This window comes from Hyla sarda, chromosome 7 (genome assembly GCF_029499605.1).
Source record: "Hyla sarda isolate aHylSar1 chromosome 7, aHylSar1.hap1, whole genome shotgun sequence".
Taxonomy (NCBI): Eukaryota; Metazoa; Chordata; class Amphibia; order Anura; family Hylidae; genus Hyla; species Hyla sarda.
In genome coordinates, this window is record NC_079195.1 from 122,492,672 (window position 1) to 122,509,128 (window position 16,457).

General features: G+C 48.2%; 1 protein-coding gene across 1 annotated transcript in view; it reads left to right on the forward strand.

Moving 5' to 3' along the window:
- Positions 1–5,018: 5,018 nt before the first annotated feature.
- The window catches only part of NDST2 (N-deacetylase and N-sulfotransferase 2), a 173,109-nt gene continuing 161,670 nt past the window's right edge, over positions 5,019–16,457 (forward strand). The window contains exon 1 of the mRNA XM_056530639.1: positions 5,019–5,285. The gene's annotated coding sequence lies outside the window, so the exon portion shown is untranslated. The remainder of the gene's footprint in view (positions 5,286–16,457) is intronic.

A 16,457-nucleotide genomic window follows, 5' to 3' on the forward strand; every position in this document is an offset into this window, starting at 1 on the left:
TATCCATGTATGTGCCCCCTGTATACATGTATACCCTCCTGTATGTACAGATTGTATCCATGTATGTGCCCCCTGTATACATGTATAACCTCCTGTATGTATAGACTTGTATCCATATATGTACCCTCCTGTATGTACAGATTGTATCCAAGTATGTGCCCCCTGTATACATGTATACCCTCCTGTATGTACAGATTGTATCCATGTATGTGACCCCTGTATACCCTCCTGTATGTACAGATTGTATCCATGTATGTGCCCCCCTGTATACATGTACTGTATACCCTCCTGTATGTATAGACTTGTATCCATGTATGTGCCCCCTGTATACATGTATACCCTCATTTATGTACAGATTGTATCCATGTATGTGCCCCCTGTATACATGTATACCCTCCTGTATGTACAGACTTGTATCCATGTATGTGCCCCCTGTATACATGTATACCCTCCTTCATGTACAGATTGTATCCATGTATGTGCCCCCTGTATACATGTATACCCTCCTGTATGTACATATTGTATCCATGTATGTGCCCCCTGTATACATGTATACCCTCCTTCATGTACAGATTGTATACATGTATACCCTCCTGTATGTACATATTGGCCCTCATTTACTAAGAAAATCGGGTTGTAAGTCTATGTTGCTTTCTTACCCGACTGCTTTTTTCCCCTGGTATTTATTATTATGTCGCATCCTGTTTGTCGCACGTGGGTTTTGTTGGTTTTGGTTTCCAACTCCTCTGAGCTGTCGGGAAAAAGTCCACAATTCAACAAATTCGGGTTGGAAACCTTAATAAATACGTGGGAAAGCTCAGAAATGTTGGGTAACGCCCCTTTTTCGGGTTTGGGAGAATCCACATCGGGTCCGACGGGAAAAAATGTTGCATCGTGTCGCAGACTGGCGCAGGATGTCTGCGACATGGCGCAGACAAAGATGCGACAAAAAAAACCCACAAAACAAGTCGGGTTTAGAATAGTAAATGAGGGCCATTGTATCCATGTATGTGTCCCATGTATACCCTCCTGTATGTACAGACTTGTATCCATGTATGTGCCCCCTGTATACATGTATACCCTCCTGTATGTACATATTGTATCCATGTATGTGCCCCCTGTATACATGTATACCCTCCTGTATGTACAGACTTGTATCCATGTATGTGCCCCCTGTATACATGTATACCCTCCTTCATGTACAGATTGTATCCATGTATGTGCCCCCTGTATACATGTATACCCTCCTGTATGTACATATTGTATCCATGTATGTGCCCCCTGTATACATGTATACCCTCCTTCATGTACAGATTGTATCCATGTATGTGCCCCCTGTATACATGTATACCCTCCTGTATGTACATATTGTATCCATGTATGTGCCCCCTGTATACATGTATACCCTCCTGTATGTACATATTGTATCCATGTATGTGCCCCCTGTATACATGTATACCCTCCTGTATGAACAGATTGTATCCATGTATGTGCCCCCTGTATACATGTATACCCTCCTTTATGTACAGATTGTATCCATGTATGTGCCCCCTGTATACATGTATACCCTCCTTCATGTACAGATTGTATCCATGTATGTGCCCCCTGTATACCCTCCTGTATGTACAGACTTGTATCCATGTATGTGCCCCTTGTATACATGTATACCCTCCTGTATGTACATATTGTATCCATGTATGTGCCCCCTGTATACATGTATACCCTCCTGTATGTACAGATTGTATCCATGTATGTGCCCCCTGTATACATGTATACCCTCCTTTATGTACAGATTGTATCCATGTATGTGCCCCCTGTATACATGTATACCCTCCTTCATGTACAGATTGTATCCATGTATGTGCCCCCTGTATACATGTATACCCTACTTTATGTACAGACTTGTATCCATGTATGTGCCCCCTGTATACCCTCCTGTATGTACAGACTTGTATCCATGTATGTGCCCCCTGTATACATGTATACCCTCCTGTATGTACAGATTGTATCCATGTATGTGACCCCTGTATGTCCTCCTGTATGTACAGATTGTATCCATGTATGTGCCCCCCTGTATACATGTACTGTATACCCTCCTGTATGTATAGACTTGTATCCATGTATGTGCCCCCTGTATACATGTATACCCTCATTTATGTACAGATTGTATCCATGTATGTGCCCCCTGTATACATGTATACCCTCCTGTATGTACAGACTTGTATCCATGTATGTGCCCCCTGTATACATGTATACCCTCCTTCATGTACAGATTGTATCCATGTATGTGCCCCCTGTATACATGTATACCCTCCTGTATGTACATATTGTATCCATGTATGTGCCCCCTGTATACATGTATACCCGTCCTTCATGTACAGATTGTATCCATGTATGTGCCCCCTGTATACATGTATACCCTCCTGTATGTACATATTGGCCCTCATTTACTAAGAAAATCGGGTTGTAAGTCTATGTTGCTTTCTTACCCGACTGCTTTTTTCCCCTGGTATTTATTATTATGTCGCATCCTGTTTGTCGCACGTGGGTTTTGTTGGTTTTGGTTTCCAACTCCTCTGAGCTGTCGGGAAAAAGTCCACAATTCAACAAATTCGGGTTGGAAACCTTAATAAATACGTGGGAAAGCTCAGAAATGTTGGGTAACGCCCCTTTTTCGGGTTTGGGAGAATCCACATCGGGTCCGACGGGAAAAAATGTTGCATCGTGTCGCAGACTGGCGCAGGATGTCTGCGACATGGCGCAGACAAAGATGCGACAAAAAAAAACGACAAAACAAGTCGGGTTTAGAATAGTAAATGAGGGCCATTGTATCCATGTATGTGTCCCATGTATACCCTCCTGTATGTACAGACTTGTATCCATGTATGTGCCCCCTGTATACATGTATACCCTCCTTCATGTACAGATTGTATCCATGTATGTGCCCCCTGTATACACGTATACCCTCCTGTATGTACATATTGTATCCATGTATGTGCCCCCTGTATACATGTATACCCTCCTTCATGTACAGATTGTATCCATGTATGTGCCCCCTGTATACATGTATACCCTCCTGTATGTACATATTGTATCCATGTATGTGCCCCCTGTATACATGTATACCCTCCTGTATGTACATATTGTATCCATGTATGTGCCCCCTGTATACATGTATACCCTCCTGTATGAACATATTGTATTCATGTATGTGCCCCCTGTATACATGTATACCCTCCTGTATGTACATATTGTATCCATGTATGTGCCCCCTGTATACATGTATACCCTCCTGTATGAACAGATTGTATCCATGTATGTGCCCCCTGTATACATGTATACCCTCCTTTATGTACAGATTGTATCCATGTATGTGCCCCCTGTATACATGTATACCCTCCTTCATGTACAGATTGTATCCATGTATGTGCCCCCTGTATACATGTATACCCTCCTTTATGTACAGACTTGTATCCATGTATGTGCCCCCTGTATACCCTCCTGTATGTACAGACTTGTATCCATGTATGTGCCCCTTGTATACATGTATACCCTCCTGTATGTACAGATTGTATCCATGTATGTGCCCCCTGTATACATGTATACCCTCCTTTATGTACAGATTGTATCCATGTATGTGCCCCCTGTATACATGTATACCCTCCTTCATGTACAGATTGTATCCATGTATGTGCCCCCTGTATACATGTATACCCTACTTTATGTACAGACTTGTATCCATGTATGTGCCCCCTGTATACCCTCCTGTATGTACAGACTTGTATCCATGTATGTGCCCCCTGTATACATGTATACCCTCCTGTATGTACAGACTTGTATCCATGTATGTGCCCCCTGTATACCCTCCTGTATGTACATATTGTATCCATGTATGTGCCCCCTGTATACATGTATACCCTCCTTTATGTACAGATTGTATCCATGTATGTGCCCCCTGTATACATGTATACCCTCCTGTATGTACATATTGTATCCATGTATGTGCCCCCTTGTATACATGTATACCCTCCTGTATGTACATATTGTATCCATGTATGTGCCCCCTGTATACATGTATACCCTCCTGTATGTACAGACTTGTATCCATGTATGTGCCCCCTGTATACATGTATACCCTCCTGTATGTACAGATTGTATCCATGTATGTGCCCCCCCTGTATACATGTATACCCTCCTGTATGTACATATTGTATTCATGTATGTGCCCCCTGTATACATGTATACCCTCCTGTATGTACATATTGTATTCATGTATGTGCCCCCTGTATACATGTATACCCTCCTGTATGTACATATTGTATCCATGTATGTGCCCCCTGTATACATGTACACCCTCCTTTATATACAGATTGTATCCATGTATGTGCCCCCTGTATACATGTATACCCTCCTGTATGTACAGATTGTATCCATGTATGTGCCCCCCCTGTATACATGTATACCCTCCTGTATGTACACATTGTATCCATGTATGTGCCCCCTGTATACATGTATACCCTCCTGTATGTACATATTGTATTCATGTATGTGCCCCCTGTATACATGTATACCCTCCTGTATGTACATATTGTATCCATGTATGTGCCCCCTGTATACATGTACACCCTCCTTTATATACAGATTGTATCCATGTATGTGCCCCCTGTATACATGTATACCCTCCTGTATGTACATATTGTATCCATGTATGTGCCCCCCCTGTATACATGTATACCCTCCTGTATGTACATATTGTATCCATGTATGTGCCCCCCCTGTATACATGTATACCCTCCTGTATGTACATATTGTATCCATGTATGTGCCCCCTGTATACATGTATACCCTCCTGTATGTACATATTGTATTCATGTATGTGCCCCCTGTATACATGTACACCCTCCCATACGCTCAGTGGTCCCAGCCGTCAGTCCTGGCAGGGGTGGGCAGAGCTGAGGTCCCGGGGCGGGCCCGGACTGGAGGCGGTGTCTCCGGGGAGCGGGGGGAGGCGGGGGCCGCTGTTATTGTTGCCGCGCTGAGCGCTACTGCAGCTCGCTCCCGGGTTGGCGGAGGCCGGGAGACTAGAAGAGCCGGTTCCCGGACACTGGTAAAGGCTGGGGCGGGAAGACCAGGGTCACCGGGGCGGAGAACCTAAGGAGACACTACCGGCTGGGGGAGGGATTTCTCCATCAACTTCCTGCCTTCCGAGGACTTGCTTTCCCGGATCCTGGGCTGCTGCACGTCCTGACCCGAGGGGAAGGTGGAGGAGCCCGGACTGACCGCAGGTAACGCCGCGCTACCTTCTGTGTGTGCTCCGGGAAGAGGAGGGGGACGCCGGGGAGCGCTGACCGGGCTGAGGCAGCTACGGTTACACATGGAGCAGCTCTGGCTCAATCCATGTAGCAGTGCCGAGTTTGTCATTTGGCAGGACCGCTCACCAGGAGGCTTTTCATAGTTAACCCGCTGGGCTCTGCTACATAGTGGGATGAGTGTGCAGGGCGGGCTAGGACCCCCAGTTTAGGTCAGGTTACAGACAACTGGACAGGGGATAAAGGGGCTCTCCATCCCATAAGAGTGGTCACAGAACGGAGAATTGTGACCTGAGGAGATAAAGGGGCTCTCCATCCCATAAGAGTGGTCACAGAACAGAGAGAATTGTGACCTTAGGATAAAGGGGATCTCCATCCCATAAGAGTGGTTACAGAACAGAGAGAATTGTGACCTGAGGGGATAAAGGGGCTCTCCATCCCATAAGAGTGGTCACAGAACAGAGAGAATTGTGACCTTAGGATAAAGGGGATCTCCATCCCATAAGAGTGGTTACAGAACAGAGAGAATTGTGACCTGAGGGGATAAAGGGGCTCTCCATCCCATAAGAGTGGTCACAGAACAGAGAGAATTGTGACCTTAGGATAAAGGGGATCTCCATCCCATAAGAGTGGTCACAGAATGGAGAGAATTGTGACCTTAGGATAAAGGGGATCTCCATCCCATAAGAGTGGTCACAGAACAGAGAGAATTGTGACCTTAGGATAAAGGGGATCTCCATCCCATAAGAGTGGTCACAGAATGGAGAGAATTGTGACCTGAGGGGATAAAGGGGCTCTCCATCCCATAAGAGTGCTCACAGAATGGAGAAAATTGTGACCTGAGGGGATAAAGGGGCTCTCCATCCCATAAGAGTGGTCACAGAACGGAGAGAATTGTGACCTGAGGGGATAAAGGGGCTCTCCATCCCATAAGAGTGGTCACAGAATTGAGAGAATTGTGACCTGAGGGGATAAAGGGGCTCTCCATCCCATAAGAGTGGTCACAGAATGGAGAGAATTGTGTCCTGAGGGGATAAAGGGGATCTCCATCCCATAAGAGTGGTCACAGAACGGAGAGAATTGGGACCTGAGGGGATAAAGGGGCTCTCCATCCCATAAGAGTGCTCACAGAACGGAGAGAATTGGGACCTGAGGGGATAAAGGGGCTCTCCATCCCATAAGAGTGGTCACAGAACGGAGAGAATTGGGACCTGAGGGGATAAAGGGGCTCTCCATCCCATAAGGGTGCTCACAGAACGGAGAGAATTGGGACCTGAGGGGATAAAGGGGCTCTCCATCCCATAAGAGTGGTCACAGAACGGAGAGAATTGTGACCTGAGGAGATAAAGGGGCTCTCCATCCCATAAGAGTGGTCACAGAACTGACAAGAAGAGTCCGAGCACAGCACTGGTATATATGATGACAGACACTAGTAGACAGGTCATTTACATCCATGTACTGTGGTTAGAGGGGACGACTCAGTCATCTGGTGAGGTATCAAAGAAATAGAGGACAGATGGGTAAATGTCTTGTTCCTTTGTATTTTATGGGGGTGGGGGGGGGGAACAATACCTGAAATGTTACAAGTTAGAGGTCCTCTTTAAGTTGATAGTACATCAATGTCTTATACTGGAATGTGCAGGTCCAAACACTTTGTGGATGTCCAGAATTATTCATGGGGGGTGATGACAGTATGTATATAAAATCATAAGACCTCTAGATTGTAAGAGTCTTCTACTGACATTTCGGCCATATAAATGTAATGATTTCTTATCTGTGGTGACTGTGGGGGGGGGGGGGGGGGGGATGGCGGCACGCAGGCGTGTACGTGGGGATGGCGGCACGCAGGCGTGTACGTGGTGGTGGCAGTACGCAGGCGTGTATGTGGTGGGGGGATGGCGGCACGCAGGCGTGTATTTGGTGGGGGGATGGCGGCACGCAGGCGTGTATTTGGTGGGGAGATGGCGGCACGCAGGCGTGTATTTGGTGGGGAGATGGCGGCACGCAGGCGTGTATTTGGTGGGGAGATGGCGGCACGCAGGCGTGTATTTGGTGGGGGGGATAGCGGCACGCAGGCGTGTACGTGGTGGTGGTGGGGGGGATGGCGGCACGCAGGCGTGTACGTGGTGGTGGTGGGGGGATGGCGGAACGCAGGCGTGTACGTGGTGGTGGTGGTGGGGGGGGGGGGGATGGCGACACGCAGGCGTGGTGGTGGGGGGATGGCGGAACGCAGGCGTGTACGTGGTGGTGGTGGTGGGGGGGGGGGATGGCGACACGCAGGCGTGGTGGTGGGGGGGGGGGTGGCAGTACACAGGCGTGTACTGGGGGGGTGGCGGCACGCAGGCGTGTACGTGGTGGTGGGGGGGATGGCGGCACGCAGGCGTGTACGTGGTGGATGGCGGCACGCAGGCGTGTACGTGGTGGATGGCGGCACGCAGGCGTGTACGTGGTGGATGGCGGCACGCAGGCGTGTACGTGGTGGATGGCGGCACGCAGGCGTGTACGTGGTGGATGGCGGCACGCAGGCGTGTACGTGGTGGATGGCGGCACGCAGGCGTGTACGTGGTGGATGGCGGCACGCAGGCGTGTACGTGGTGGATGGCGGCACGCAGGCGTGTACGTGGTGGATGGCGGCACGCAGGCGTGTACGTGGTGGATGGCGGCACGCAGGCGTGTACGTGGTGGATGGCGGCACGCAGGCGTGTACGTGGTGGATGGCGGCACGCAGGCGTGTACGTGGTGGATGGCGGCACGCAGGCGTGTACGTGGTGGATGGCGGCACGCAGGCGTGTACGTGGTGGATGGCGGCACGCAGGCGTGTACGTGGTGGATGGCGGCACGCAGGCGTGTACGTGGTGGATGGCGGCACGCAGGCGTGTACGTGGTGGATGGCGGCACGCAGGCGTGTACGTGGTGGATGGCGGCACGCAGGCGTGTACGTGGTGGATGGCGGCACGCAGGCGTGTACGTGGTGGATGGCGGCACGCAGGCGTGTACGTGGTGGATGGCGGCACGCAGGCGTGTACGTGGTGGATGGCGGCACGCAGGCGTGTACGTGGTGGATGGCGGCACGCAGGCGTGTACGTGGTGGATGGCGGCACGCAGGCGTGTACGTGGTGGATGGCGGCACGCAGGCGTGTACGTGGTGGTGGGCGGCACGCAGGCGTGTACGTGGTGGTGGGGGGCACGCAGGCGTGTACGTGGTGGATGGCGGCACGCAGGCGTGTACGTGGTGGTGGGGGGCACGCAGGCGTGTACGTGGTGGATGGCGGCACGCAGGCGTGTACGTGGTGGTGGGGGGCACGCAGGCGTGTACGTGGTGGTGGGGGGCACGCAGGCGTGTACGTGGTGGTGGGGGGCACGCAGGCGTGTACGTGGTGGTGGGGGGCACGCAGGCGTGTACGTGGTGGTGGGGGGCACGCAGGCGTGTACGTGGTGGTGGGGGGCACGCAGGCGTGTACGTGGTGGTGGGGGGCACGCAGGCGTGTACGTGGTGGTGGGGGATGGCGGCACGCAGGCGTGTAATTGGTGGTGGGGCATGGCGGCCGGCACGCAGGCGTGTAAGTGGGGGTCACAGAAGGAGAACATTTTATACAATCCAATTCCCCCAAGTGTAGGGGTTAAGCTGGCAGAGCAGGTGGAGCCTCGCTGTAATGTATGGCTGGTGAAGGCCCTGAAGCGAATTCTTCTGGATCTAGAAATCTGAGACCTGTGAAGGTGTCAGCCACAGCCAGAAATGAGAACAAGAAGAAGACTGATGAGACTTGTGGGTTGTTCCTGAGATTCTCCAGCAGTGTCTTGTAGAGAACCTTAATATTGTGCCTCCCTTATGTAACCCATACTGGCACCGTGTTTACCCACTGGTGTCTGCTGACATGTTTGTACATGATATGACATACAGGCAGATGCTGTTGTGTATAAACACCCTTCAGCTGTCACTGCTACAGTATAATATGGGGGAACGATACACCTTAGGCTGGCAGCACACTGCTTTTTTGTTTTCGTTTTAAGATACGCACTTTAACATACACTTAAATAGGAAAAAAAAAGTCTACGTTAATGGACGCTAAAATGGATCCTGCCATATAGTTGGTTGTTGTGCCATACACTATAGTGTAGTTGGCTACGGATTTTTATACAGTTAAATGTAGCATAACTGAGACAAAAATGCAGTGAGCTCAGCCTGATCATACTGGAAGCTATGGCTGCTGTTCTGGCTGGCTCGGTCGGAGACATGTCCCTAGGTACAGTGGACGATGTATGGACTCCTGTCACGTGACCTGTGAGCCGGGAAGCTGTCATGTGGACTCTTTGCTATTACATTGTGAAGCTTCCTTTGTCCTACAGAATCTCTGGTAACCTGTTTTGGATGGTTCCCAAATCTTGCAGGCGGCTGGTGTTCTAGTAAATGTTAGTAGGCAGGACATGGAACAACAAATACCCAGGCTGTAATGTAACGTGTTGGATCAGTGTTGTTGTGCCCCATTTCAGGAACCTTTTGTATGAGTTGGAAAGAGTCTAGAAATCCTGGCAGCTCCACGTGTGATTCATTGCTGTTAGGTTACCATCCTGGATTCATAGAAGAACATGGGGAGGTCACGCTGAATGGTGCTGCCTCCTCCTCCTTATAGAGGGGTTTGTATATACGGCCCTGGATCTGTAGTGATGTCCAGGTTATTGCTCTATTAGCAGCATTGGATAAAGTTTTCTTCTAGCTCTGGAGCTCATGGTATACAGGGACCTGTCATTCATTATAGATCTGACGCTCTGAAATGCTGTAAGGGTCGTCTTGTAAATGTCAAGTGTAGTCGGAAGGCCTCATTTTTCAGCTGAGAATACCGGTGACGCTTGGTGTGTTCAGCTCCTCTGATTCATAATATTCAGAGCCCACAACGAAAAATATTGATCATGGAGGCTTGAAGGAGCTTATTCATTTGTTTGACATTTGTACAAAGATGTTTTCCCACAAAGTAGTGATACCATGTAACAATCTGATATCTGGACATTCTGCTGCCTTAGGCTATGTTCCCAACATGGAAAATGGCTGAGGACATTCCGCAGACTGGGGGCACAATATGCCAGCGCTAGGACCACACAGAAATGCGCCGTCTCATAGACAGCTATGCATTCCGTGCAGAGTCTGCAGAAAGAATTTACAGGTTCATTATTTCGGTTGACACGGAATTCGGAATTCCTGTACCGAAAACTAATGGCGCGGAAATTCCACTATGTGCACAGCACAGCAGAATCCTGTTGAATTCAATAGGACTCTGCTGTGGTGGAATCTCCATGCAGAATTCCGCACTGAAATTCTGTGGTGTGAACGTGGCCTTTAGTGGCTCACTTGGTTTCCTTGCAGTACTGACATCCTAAGTTAAGACATTTTCCTGAAGTCCATGGGGGAGATTTATGAAAACCTGTCCAGAGGAATAGTTGCCCATAGCAACCAATCGGATCACTTCTTTCATTTTGCAGAGGCCTTTTCAAAAACGATCTGTAGCATCTCAGCAACTATTCCTTTGGACAGGTTTTCCTAAATCTCCCCTTATATGTTCTCCTGTGGTTGTGTGGGTTTCCTCCAGGTACTCCAAATACATTTAAAGGGGTACTCCACCCCTGGACATCTTATCCCCTATCCAAAGGATAGAGGATAAGATGTCTGAATGCAGGCATCCCGCCGCTGGGGACCCCCGCAATATAGCACGCAGCACCCACCTGTTACAGCCGTCTCGCCCCCTCCCATAGACTTGCATTGAGGGGGTGGGGCGTGACGTCACACGGGGTGGAGACGTGACGAACTTCCGTTCCCGTGGTCGGGAACCATACCCTCCAGCGTTTCCGGAGCAGTAACAGGTGGGTGCTGCGTGCTATATTGCAGGGGTCCCCAGCAGCGGGACCCCCGCATTCAGACATCTTATCCTTCGTATAGGGGATAAGATGTCTAGGGGTGGAGTACCCCTTTAATTCTAATGAAGTCATCCATAATGTGTTTGTCTGAGATAGGATGTTAGATTTTGATCCCCATTGAATGAAGTAAATGTGTCCTGGTTACATAGGTAGCTATTCCGAAAGAATACAAGGCCACAGAATTGGAAATGGATGAACATTAGCTCCTGTAATCTAGTCCCAGGATTTGATGCTGCCCAAAAGAGGCATTTTTGTGCCATGTTTACCCTGTCTATACTTTTGTTTTGTCACATAGGGGGAGATTTATGAAAACCTGTTACACGAAAACTGTCAGTCTGTTCACCCGCGCCAAACCCAAAACACTGGGTTATAGTGTGGGTGAACAAGAGTCCACTGAGGGGTCACTTAAATATGTCCCCCAGAATATTTAAAGTTTAAATAAAGTTCCAACATTAGTCTATATAGTCTGTGGCTGGACTTATTCCAACAGTATGTAAACCCACAAGGCTAGTGGTCTAGAACGTGTGTGAAACCTGGAGCACACCTCCTGGGGGGATTTCTCAAACCCTGTCCACAGGAAAAGTTGCTGAGTTGCCCATAGCAACCAATCAGATTGCTTCTTTCATTTTTCACAGGCCTTTTCAAAAATAAAAGCGACCTGGTTGCTATGGGAAACTCAGCAACTTTTCCTCTGGGTTTTTGATAATTCCCCCCCTATGTTTTGTTGCAGAGTAATATACAAGTGTGATCCCACCCCATTGATGAGAAGCAGATGTGGCTGCGTCCGGTCAGCGTGTTATAAATGACATAACAGATCCTTATGTGATAAAGCTGTGCTATACACCAGCAACATTCACCTCTCCTGCCCAGAGAATGTTCTACTGGATTGTAAAGGGGGGAAAGTGCTGGTGACATTATGGAATTTGATGCAAGGCTTTTCAATGCCAGATTATATTTTATTCCACTTTTAGGTTTCTGCCCTTTTCCTTTTTGTTTGAAGCAATAAATCGAGTGTATTTGAGTGGAGTTGGATGCTGTTCACACTGGCGCACAGGACAGATCTGTAATACAGAACCATAAGCGACTCAATGCTCCTCAAACCGGGGCTGATCGGGGATACGGGCTGCAGAGATGAGTGGCACTCAGAGGCAAACTACCGGTGTTTTCGCACAAACAAGCGCTTCATCCGGCCTCAGGCCGCCCCTCATCTCTGCAGCCCGTATCCCTGGTCAGCCCCGGTTTAAGGAGCATCGAGTCGCTTATGGAGCGGTGAGTGTGGATATATTTCTGGGTATTTCCACAGTTTTGTACATTGATTCCTATCTTCATATTACATCCTAGCACCACCGCTGGCTCACTATATGATAGAGGACCTGGTAACCAGTTAATGGCCGGATTGAGCAGTGCCATCTCAGCATCCACTTTCTATATGTCTGTAATACAGAAGACAAAGTTCTGGAGACCATTCTCTGAGACACATACCGTATATACTCGAGTATAAGTCGAGTTTTTCAGCACGATTTCTCGTGCTGAAAATGCCCCCCTCGGCTTATACTCAAGTGAACTCTCCGCCTGTCAATACCTCTTCAGTGGTCTTCAACCTGCGGACCTCCAGATGTTTTAAAACTACAACTTCCAGCATGGCCGATGGCTGTCCGGGCATGCTGGGAGTTGTAGATTTTGAAACATCCGGAGGTCCGCAGGTTGAAGACCACTGCGGCTTTCGTCATCATCCAGACCCCCCCCCCCCCCCTTTAGTTTTCTACTCTCCTCCCCTCGGTGGGAAGGAAGGGTGAGCTGGTCCGGGCCTCCTATGCTGCAGGGACCGTCCGGTGGGGAGGGTTAGTCGTTCCGGACTGTCCATTTTCACCGGGAGGTGCTCTTCTCCACTCCGGGCCCGGCCCCTCACTAGTGACGCTGCCTTGATGTCTACGCACAGGGATGTTCTTGCGCATGAATGTCCCTGTGCGTCGTCGTCAAGGCAACGTCACTAGTCCGGGGCTGTAGATGAGAGGAGGACCTCCTGGTGAAAATGGAAAGCCCGGAACGACTAACCCTCCCCACCGGACGGTCCCTGCAGCATAGAAGGCCCGGACCAGCTCAACCTTCTTTCTCACCGATGGGAGGTGAGTAGAAAACTAAAGGGGGTCTGGATGATGACGAGGGCCGCAGTGGTCTTCAACCTGCAGACCTCCAGATGTTTCAAAAACTACAACTCCCAGCATGCCCGGACAGCCGATGGGTGTCCGGGCATGCTGGGAGTTGTAGTTTTGCAACATCTGGAGGTCCGCAGGTTGAAGACCACTGAAGGGATTGACAGGCAGTGATGATGAAAGGGGGGGGGGGGGGTGATGATTACTGGGGGGTGATGACATGGGGGGGGGGGATGATGTATTTCACACCCTAGGCTTATAGTCGAGTCAATAACTTTTCCTGGGTTTTTGGGGTGAAATTAGGGGCCTCGGCTTATATTCGGGTCGGCTTATGCTCGAGTATATATGGTATATAGATTTTATTCTTAAAAAGAATCCTTGAGAGATAAATCATGGCATGCCTTATGTTGTAGAGGGATATATCTTCCGGAAGCTTTGCTTCTACAGGAGATTATGGTGCCCCCATAGGAGCAGAATATGCAGCACCCGGCTGGTGCACTGTGTGTGTCGCTGTACACGGTTCATGTGCTCTGTTCTGCCCAGGAAATAAAGGCTCAATCTGTTGTCTGCACAGAAAAACATCTCCAGTAATATGCCCTTTTATTTCAGTGGAATTTGTTTCAATGATAAATGCCATTAGTTGGCACTGGTTAGCTTCTGTTCTGCCAGGTGAGCAATAACGTGTAGCCGCTATGCTATACTGTCCGGATAAAAAATAAAATAAACCCCAAACATGACATTTTTATTTGCATTTGTCTGTAAAGAAACATATTGACATGTAAAGTATTTTTATGCGGTGTGTGGCGATGCCGGTGTAAACACAGCCTAAGCTTGTGTCTTCTTTATGAAACTGGCATTTTCACCATTGAGCCACTGCTGTATACCTAAAATATTCATTTCTGTTATGATTGTGTCTTCTCTGACCAGCAGTTTTCTTTTATCCAGCCCTTGTATGTTGTGGACTGATCTGTGCACTATAATAACTGCACTTGAAAACCCTAATAACAATACGAAGTTCTTGTATCATAATAGGCCTAATAAAGAGGAATGATCTCACCAGGAAATTAAAGGGCATTGCATTTAAGACAAGGTGTGCTGAGCTATTAAAGATCTATTGGGATGACAGGCCCTGGATCAGTGGTTCCCATTGGGATGTCATGGCAGTCCAGTGGGCTAGATGGCGTCTGGATGTGCTATGGTGCCTGTTGCTTAGCACTGCCACAGGTGTCCTAGCACATCCTAAGGCAGTGTTTCCCAACCAGAGTGCCTCCAGGTTTTGCCAAACTACAAGAAGGCCAAAGGCTGTCCGGGCATGCTGGGATTTGTAGTTTTGCAACATCTGGAGGCATCCTAGTTGGGAAACGCTGTCCTAAGGTTTGACCTCCTCTAGGGCGTGTCATGCCACTAGAGGCTGGGAGAATGTTTGTCTTCCTCTTAGATGTGTACAATACGTAACATCACTGTCCCAAAGGTAAACAGTCTCCTGGCATCTTGTGGCGTCTTAGAAGCAAGGGAAGATATTGAAGGGGAGGGGGGGGATGTCTTTAGGGTACCCTAACTACAGAGGGTAGGTTACCTTTAGGGGCATCCTACCTACAAGTGGGAGCGGGGATGAGATGTGGTTGCATGAGGGCATTTGTTCGACTACCATAGTGCCTCTTATTGCTGCATGGATGCTGAACTATGGGATATGATTGGTCCTCTCCAACCGTAGATAGCAATAGTCCAAAATACACGTGACTGAACTGGCAGTAAAAAGCTTTTTATTGGTTCCATTTAAAATCTATACAAAGATAAAGTGGACAGTGCAGCAACAGACATGATCATGGTGAAGAGTCTCCCTCTCTCTTACATGTTTCTACCCAACTGGGCCTTAGTCGTAGACATGTCGGAGAGGGAGACTGTTCACCATGATCATATCTGTTGCTGCACCATCCACTTTATCTTTGTATGGATTTTAAATGGAAATAATAAGTTAGTTTTTATTTTATTTTTTTTTGCTGCCAGTGCGTTGATGTGTATTTTGGCATATCAACGCATTATGTTGGCATTATGCATGAGTTAATATTTATTTATATTCTGACCATAAATCTATATACATTGTTTGGATTTATGGACACATAATTCTAGCAGATATTTATTTTGGGCCCAGTGCAATAATATCTGTGAATTACATTTAAAGGGGTACTCTGCTCCCCAGCATCCGGAACATTTAATTCCAAACGCTGGATGCATGCTCCAGTGGTCGTCACGGCCCCTCGTGAAGTCATTCCTCCCTAAATACAAGCCTATGGGAAGGGGGCGTGACGGCCGTCATGCCCCCTTCCCATAGACTTGCATGGGGGGGGGGGCTGGGTGACCACGGAAGCCCACACCCAACATTAGGATCTAAACGTTTCCAAAACTGGGGAGCAGAGTACCCCTGTAATATTGATTGTACATGCATGACATTAGTCCTATATACCGTTGCTTTTAATGCCGTGTGTGTGTGTGTGTGTGTGTGTGTTTTTATAGGTACTTTTTCTGGGGCTTTTCTTTACCATGACTAAAAATAATTGAGGACATTGGGGAGATTTATCATGGTTGCTTTGGTAAGCGAGTTCTGTAGACATATTTTAAATTTTATTTTTTTGCCTTAGTTTTGCTTATGTATGGCACATTTATTATACTATCACGGGGTTGATAAATTTGGCTTACATAAGCAAAAAACCATAAATCACTTTTGAATACCTTTTGAATGAATCACTTTTGAATTTTTTTTTACTTCTTATTTCAGATCCAAGTATCCTGTGGATTACTTTAGATTTGGAGGCGTACGGTGACCAGCGTTTTTTTTTTTTTTTTGTTTAATGTTAATAAAATGGTTAACGAGGGCTTTTTTGTATAAATGGGGTTCCCTGTATTTTTTTTTTTCAGCCAAATACAAATCAAGCAGCAACAGTCTGACATTACCAGGCTGGGCGAGGACCATTGTTACTGGCCCTCCCCAGCCTAAATAACGCCAGCCTGTTACCGTCTAGGCCCAGGAGCTCCATTTTTTTTTGATGCTCTGGACCTGTTGGTACCTGCTCTTCCCACAACCCCTGTG